Raw genomic sequence first — 7,409 nt, 5'->3', positions numbered from 1 at the left:
TTCTTGCTTGTTTGAAACTAAGCACAAAGCTACACAATGGACTATTTGTGCTCTGCCCACCACGAGCTTACGGAATAAACTTGACATCAAAACGAAATTAATAAATCAAATTTTAATATCATATAAAGTTTAAATTAATATTACAAGGAAATATTTGTTTAAATGCTCAGTCTCCCCTGATATGAAAATTGTAACATTTGCTCTCTAGGATTCTCCTTTTATCTAATTATTTACCACCCCTACAAGAAGTATGGAATTTGACGTAATTTTTTTATATTATAGTATAGTTATTACTGAAGTAAAGCATAATTTTATAGCCTTCAATCTTGTTTGTTTACAGTGTTATATCCACTTGTCACGCCCATATGTCACATTCTTTCTTTCATAAATTGTCCATTATTCTCTCTTATGTTTAATACTGTATTATTTATAAACAATAGAAAGCTAAAGTATAATTCTATCAAATTACAGTATATTACATCGTTTTCTGTTCGGAGTTTTGTCAATTTATTATTCAGTTTGAAAGTTTATCTCGCAGAGCTCAGATCGAGCAAGTGCGGGAGTTATTTTAAATTTCTCTTGTATTGGTTTCAAAGCCAGTTAAACTGTAACAGTGCTTTGCGCTTTTTATTATTATGCGTACAAAAATGCATTGCTTAAGTTGTTGTTGTTAATTAAGCAGAAAACTACACAAAAAGCTGTCTGTGCTCTGCCTATCACGGGTATCAAAACCCATTTTTAGCGGTGTGAGTCCTCAGACATACCGCTGTGCCACTTGGGAGGGGAGACATTATTCATTTACTGATAACTTTATTATAAAGAGTGGTATTAAATTTAATCAACAGCAAAAAACAAGAAGTGAAAGGTAACTAGCATATAGTATATTTATTATATAGTATATTTAGTAGAAAGTATATTTAGTATATAGTATATTTCTCGTCTGTCGTGTATATTCTTTATGTTTATGCAATTAATTTAAATGTAACAATTAGAAAAATATTAGGTTATATAACGCTAGATTCCGTTAGATAATGACAATAATAATGACTTATTATAAGTTATGCTTATGAGTTAAACTTGAACAATGACAAAAATGCATATTACCAGACGGTATTAATACTTAAGCGTGGAATAATTTATAAAGGAAGTACTAATAACGTTAGGCCTGGCATGGCCTAGCGCGTAAGGCGTGCGACTCGTAGTTCGAGGGTCGCAGGTTCGCGCCCGCGTTGCGCCAAACATGCCCGCCCTCCCAGCGGTGGGGGCGTTATAATATTACCATCCCAGCCGTGGGGGCGTTATAATGTTACGGTCAATCCCACTATTCGTAGGTAAAAGAGTAGCCCGAGAATTGGCGGTGGGTGGTGATGACTAGCTGGCTCCCCTCTAGCCTTATACTGCTATATTAGGGACGACTAGCGCAGATAGCCCTCGTGTCGCTTTGCGCGATATTCAAACCAATACAAGTAATGAAGTGTAAAATGTAAAGATGGTGACGAAGTATTTCGTAATAATATTTAATATCATACATATTAATTCTCAGTCTATATTTGTATTAGTATTTATACGTGTATTGTTATACGTCTTTGTTATCCTATATAATAAATTTTACACACTCTTCTACAATAATAAGATACAATAACCATTTTATTGCATTGAACTGTGATATATATATTTGGTAAGTTTAACAGGGCCACATATGTATTATTTGATACATTTAGCAGTGCTACCAAAATCATTGTCACTTGGTCCTTGAAATTATCTTTCGAATTCAAATACGCACATATAATATAAATCATTTGTGATTATAATAAAAAGCTTTATTTGCAAACAGTGGATGAAGACAAAGAAACTCCATCATAAGCCATAAATTCTGTATGAAGCCAATCGATTATATTTCCTTTGATTTCTTCGTCTTTGTAACAACAAGGACTATATTTGCAGGCCTGACTGAGACAGGAGCTGGTACGTTGAATTTGATCGTTGTTTAAATAGGTATCCAAAAAGTTGACTTGCATTAGATCACCAATTAAGCTCTGACGAGGGTTAAACTTACCACCAACTTTATCTTGTTCCTGGCCCAGAACTACAACGCCTCCTGATCGAACTGATTTTCCCGTTGCTACACCTTTCACCTGATCACTACATAAATCTGTGTCTACAAAAAATCCTACGCTTCCATCTAGACTCCGCCAGGTAATACAAACTTTGTGCCACGTTCCGACAGAGAAGGCAGGGCATGCCACAAAACCCAGATCTCCTGCCACAACTATCTTAATTTGTGGATCTGAAGAGCTTAAGTCAATGTATGCCAGGATTTCGTTGCTGTCTATACCTTTACCGACTGCGTAGGAGAAAATGAAGTGTGACCTTTTCACTGCACCCTTTATCTTCACCCAGAAGCACAGTGTGAACTCGTCCAGATATGGAAGGGATCGGGTCATCATTAAACGAGGGTAGTTTAACATTGTTGATCGGTGAAACGTGGCTTTTGTACCGCATTCTCCCTTTCTCAGACCATCCACTAGTGAAGGAACTGAAACACAAGCTAGAATTAGGACAAAAATACTCAACATTTCGATGTTGGTTAGACAATGTTCAGATTAATGGATAGTCTAGGACTCGTTGATGTTGGTTAGACAACGTTTAAATCAATGGATGGTCTAGGACTCGTTGATGTTGGTTAGACAACGTTCAGATCAATGTATGGTTTAGGGCTCGCTGGGCTGGTGATTTTGTGTCCTGCCTGCCGATTTCTTCGAACTCATTAAGTTACGTTTTTATATATCTCATAAATTGTAATGCACCAGTTTAAACAACCAATAGAGAAGAGTGAAAATAAGTGAAACGATGATTTGATGTTTTTTTCTTGTACTAGCAGATGTAACAGGTGTTTTAATTATTCCGCTAAAAATCACGTGATCATTTGTGAAACCTAACTGAAACAGACGCCTTTAGCTCAATACAAATGATACATTGGTAAATCAAGAATGTGGACTCAGTCAATTCGAAATGAAGATAGGCATACAGAAGCCCTGCTTGATTTTTTTTTTAAAATAATTGTTAACATGACATAGTTACACAGTACGATAATAAAGGAACGGTTAATTAAGTTTTTCCAAGAAAACATTTGTTTACAATGCACATAATTTAACAAAATCAGCTCTATAGAACGTTCCATTTCAACTGTCAGAATAAGCTATATTGGTCGAAGTTTTCATCTCACAATCATAGTTTGGATCAAGTACTGCCAACTTATTCATTTCTCAGGTATGAACATTATATACATTTAAGTTATTCACTCAGATTAACGACAGAGTTAGAATTAATGCGGCTGAGTTTACGTTACTCAAGAAAAGAACGCAACGCAATAGCTTACTCTTTCACTTAAAGTTTTACTTACATTTTTGAGAGAATATTTACAACGATTTTGGAACGTCTCACTCATTACGAATATATTCTTATAACAAATACAGAATGTTTTTTTTTTCTGGTACCAATAATTAATTAATAATTTGTTAATTTGTTTCGACTTTGCAAATCGCACCAGTTGATGTTACTGTTAAGAAGACTATTTTAACTAGGATAAAAATAACCCAAAATCTTTACTAATTTTGGGAAGTGTGGTATTGAAGCCGTATTATAACATACGGAAAACTTACAAGCTTCTATCAAAATAAGTTTATGATAATCAAAATCAATCTGTGTCATAAAAATGTTGGCTAAAACTGAAACCTCAACCAACCTCTAAACGCCATGATGAGTTTCCAACAACAACAACACAAAATCAATAACCATGATCGACAACTGAAATAATATAAACATTATACAGCCACTGGCAAATGTATTACAAAACAATTGCCAAAATTTTAATAAACCACTCACCAAAACTGATTATAGCCGATGTATCGTTTAACTTGTCAAAACGTTGGTTAAAACTGTTTCAAACTTCTGTGAAAACTACTGACCGAAACGCCTGGTAACTAATTATTAATATTATAATCTAATAAAATAATAAATAACCACTTGATAATGTAATACTTAAACTGTAAGTAGTCACTAGCCTGAATGATAACGGAAGTATCAATAGTACTGATCAACTATTAATAAAATGAAATAATTAGAGCATCTTGTAAGCACTGTATACGTGGAATCAAAATAGGAATCTTTAGCTTGAAATATAACGTATACACTATTTAAAGCCTAGTTTGTTTATTCTTCAGAGTCGGCTTGAAATTATATCTCTTGCATTTTGTTTAATTTTTTTCCTCTTTATAAATGAAACAGTTGTTAGTAATTTCTTTTGTTAGTTTTTTATGTCCATTAATGGAGAATAAATTTTATGGTACATATGTGCATGTGCGTTCCGTTGACTGGTACATGTTTGTTTTACAGGTTACTACTGCATTGGCTTTTATTCCCACCAAACCGCCTCATTAAACCTATTCAAAATAAATAAACACACAATAAAAAAATGTATACAGACATGCAACAAACAAAATGCAAAGTTGTTCTCTAAAGGCCATCTTGAAAGCGAAGATTTAAGACTGGCTTCCATCATTGTCACAGAGTAATGTAACGGTGAACGAGCAGCAACAAAGTATTCTCATCATAACTGAATAATATTTCTTTTAAGATAATTCAGCATGGTATAAATAAATCTAAGCAGAGTCAGTTACATGTTTACCTTGTTAGGTCTATATGACACATATGTGTGCTCTTCAACAGCCTGTTGTGCACAAATGTTTGCTTGAATAAAGCGACACAAATACTGTATGTAAAATAGACAACAATTTATTGACAACACTCACAACCACTACCGTTAACACCAACTACTTAACAACAGCAATAGCTACATGACATGACCAGGTGATTAGGGCACTTAACTCGTAATCTGAGGGTCGTGGCTTCGAGTCCCAGCCACACCAAACATGCTTACCCTTTCAGCCGTGGGGGCGTTATAATGTGACGCTCAATCGCACTTTCCGTTGGTAAAAGAGTAGCCCAAGAGTTGGAGGTGGATGGTGATGACTAGCTGACTTCCCTCTAGTCTTACACTGCTAAATTAAGGACAGCTAGCGCAGATAGCCCTGGTGTAGCTTTGCGCGAAATTAAAACAAACAAAAAATGAAGAAACAAACAGGCTTTCTACTGCTACAGAAGTATGTTTGTAGACTTACAACGCTAGAAACAAACAAACAAAACTACATGCAGTGGTAATAAATGCTGAATATACACTCAGTATAATAAACAATAGAAAGTAGGAAAATCTACTATGGTAATTGCCCGGTGTTAAAAAGTTTCCGAAACACTGTCACGGTAATCCATGACAAAATAGTAAGCTCGAGTTACGTCATGCAACGTCAAAATCAGGAACGTTTCACGTGGCAGTTTCAAGTTGTGGCTAGAAAAAAACAACAAATGCCCACACTAGGAAAACACTAGATTTTTGTTTGATGTCAGAAAGTGAAGGACGTAGAAAATTTCTCAGAAGTCCATTTATATTAAAAACTTTTCTCTCTTTGCTTTGCAAAAATCCCGTGCTGATCGCACTCTAGTGTATATATTACTTGCAATAATTTTATAATGGAGTTATAAGACGGATCTGTACCTTGAACAAGCTGTCAGCAGTACATCACCAACCTTGTTTCCTTACTTTTTGCGATCCCTATTTGTAGATTTAATATTCTCAAGCTTTAACCATCTTGTATTTTGGCTTTTACAATGCATAGCAAATTGTAAGTATATAGACTTAAGACACAACCCTCACTAAGCGTGTGCAGTATTTTACCAGTAAAAAATCAGCCTTTACAAATTAAACAATGACATTTAAAACACTACTGTATGTAAAGCTTCGTGCTTGTTAAAGAAACTACTTGCTGAGCCATGTGGCTTTGTACCCGAGGTTATGTGTGAACAAGGTTAACATGCATCGAGTAGAAAAGCGGCAGCTACCCAGAACAACATAACATCTATTATGTTCGTATAACCACATAAAACCACTTTCAATGTAAAAGAATCAACTTTTAAATAGGTCATGGTCATTTGCAGCGTTCCAGCTGAGTTTCCTTTAGACTTGTGAAACAATAATATTAATTAATAATAATTAAAAAAAAGGAAAATCACTTATATTGCTTTTTATTAATATTTGGGTGGCACCTAACTATGGAAAAAAGAAAGTTTTGAGTGTTGTTTTATAAAAAAAGTCTTCCTTTTAAGGTGTTTATTTTTCTTGAATGTTCTGTTGGAGTTTTGGAAAATGTATGTGCAACCCCTATTATGAACCAATGTCGTGGTTCACAATAACGTGAAAATATATGTACATAATACTCAAACTGGCAATGTGATAATTAGGTAATTTGATCTTTAGCATTATTTTGGGTGATTAAACCAAAATTAGAGAAATCATCATAATAAAAGTAATAAGAAGCTGTGTGTAAAGAATAAGGGAAAGGGACAAAAAAATTATAAAAACCTGTTAATCGATGAAAACATGAAACGTGGTAATTAACCAAACCGAGAGTAATAGCGAGAAAACTACGAGTCCAAACAACTAGAAAGAAATATTAATCAAAAAATATGGTGAAGCACAATTAAATTAAATATTTTGTTTAAATACAGGTTAAATTAATACCCAAAATGCAAAAATTAAAAGGTAAAACAGTGTTTTTGAGTAAGAGCTGAAGAAAATGACTGAACAATGACATACAGTAAAACTAAATAACTGTTACTAAGATACAAAGTAAATATTAGATAACCATCTCTGGAACAAAGTAAAAACTAAGTAAAACTTCATTAAGAACACCTTTATCGATTAAGATCCAATGTATAATTAAAACACTGTTTCTAACTAAAATTCAAAATAAAAATAAAAATATCTTTACTTAGTGCGAGAGAAAAGACTGCTTAAAACATTTTAACTCATTAAGATTCAGTATAAATCTTAAACCTTATTACTGATCTTAATCAGTGAAAGACAAAGTGAAAGCTAAAATACTGTAGCTAAGTAAGATTCAGGGTAAAAAACTGAAACAATATTATTAAACAAGATTAAAACTATAAACTGAGTAAAATTCAGAGTTAAACTAAAACCTTGATAACTTAGTAGGATTCAGAGTGAAACTAAAACACTGTTAACTAAGTAAAATTCAGAGTTAAACTTAAATATCGTAAACTGAGTAAGATTCGGAGTTGAACTGAAACACCGATAACTGAGTAAGATTCAGAGTTCAACTAAAATACCGATAATTGAGTAACAGGTAAATAGAATTTAAAATGCTGTTGCAAAATAAAAGACAGCTAAAACTAAAACAGTATTATCAACTAAAAGCTGAAGTAAAAACAAATCATTGTTACCAATTAAGAGACAAAGAAAAACTAAAATACTGTTAGTAATTAAGGAACAAACT

General features: G+C 33.4%; 1 pseudogene; it reads right to left on the bottom strand.

Annotated features, from left to right (window-relative positions):
• Positions 1-1,746: 1,746 nt before the first annotated feature.
• On the bottom strand, positions 1,747-2,744 carry LOC143224283 (C-reactive protein 1.1 pseudogene; annotated as a pseudogene).
• Positions 2,745-7,409: the final 4,665 nt, after the last annotated feature.

This window comes from Tachypleus tridentatus, chromosome 8 (assembly GCF_004210375.1).
Source record: "Tachypleus tridentatus isolate NWPU-2018 chromosome 8, ASM421037v1, whole genome shotgun sequence".
Lineage (NCBI taxonomy): Eukaryota > Metazoa > Arthropoda > Merostomata > Xiphosura > Limulidae > Tachypleus > Tachypleus tridentatus.
This window is presented reverse-complemented; position numbering and strand designations above follow the sequence as displayed.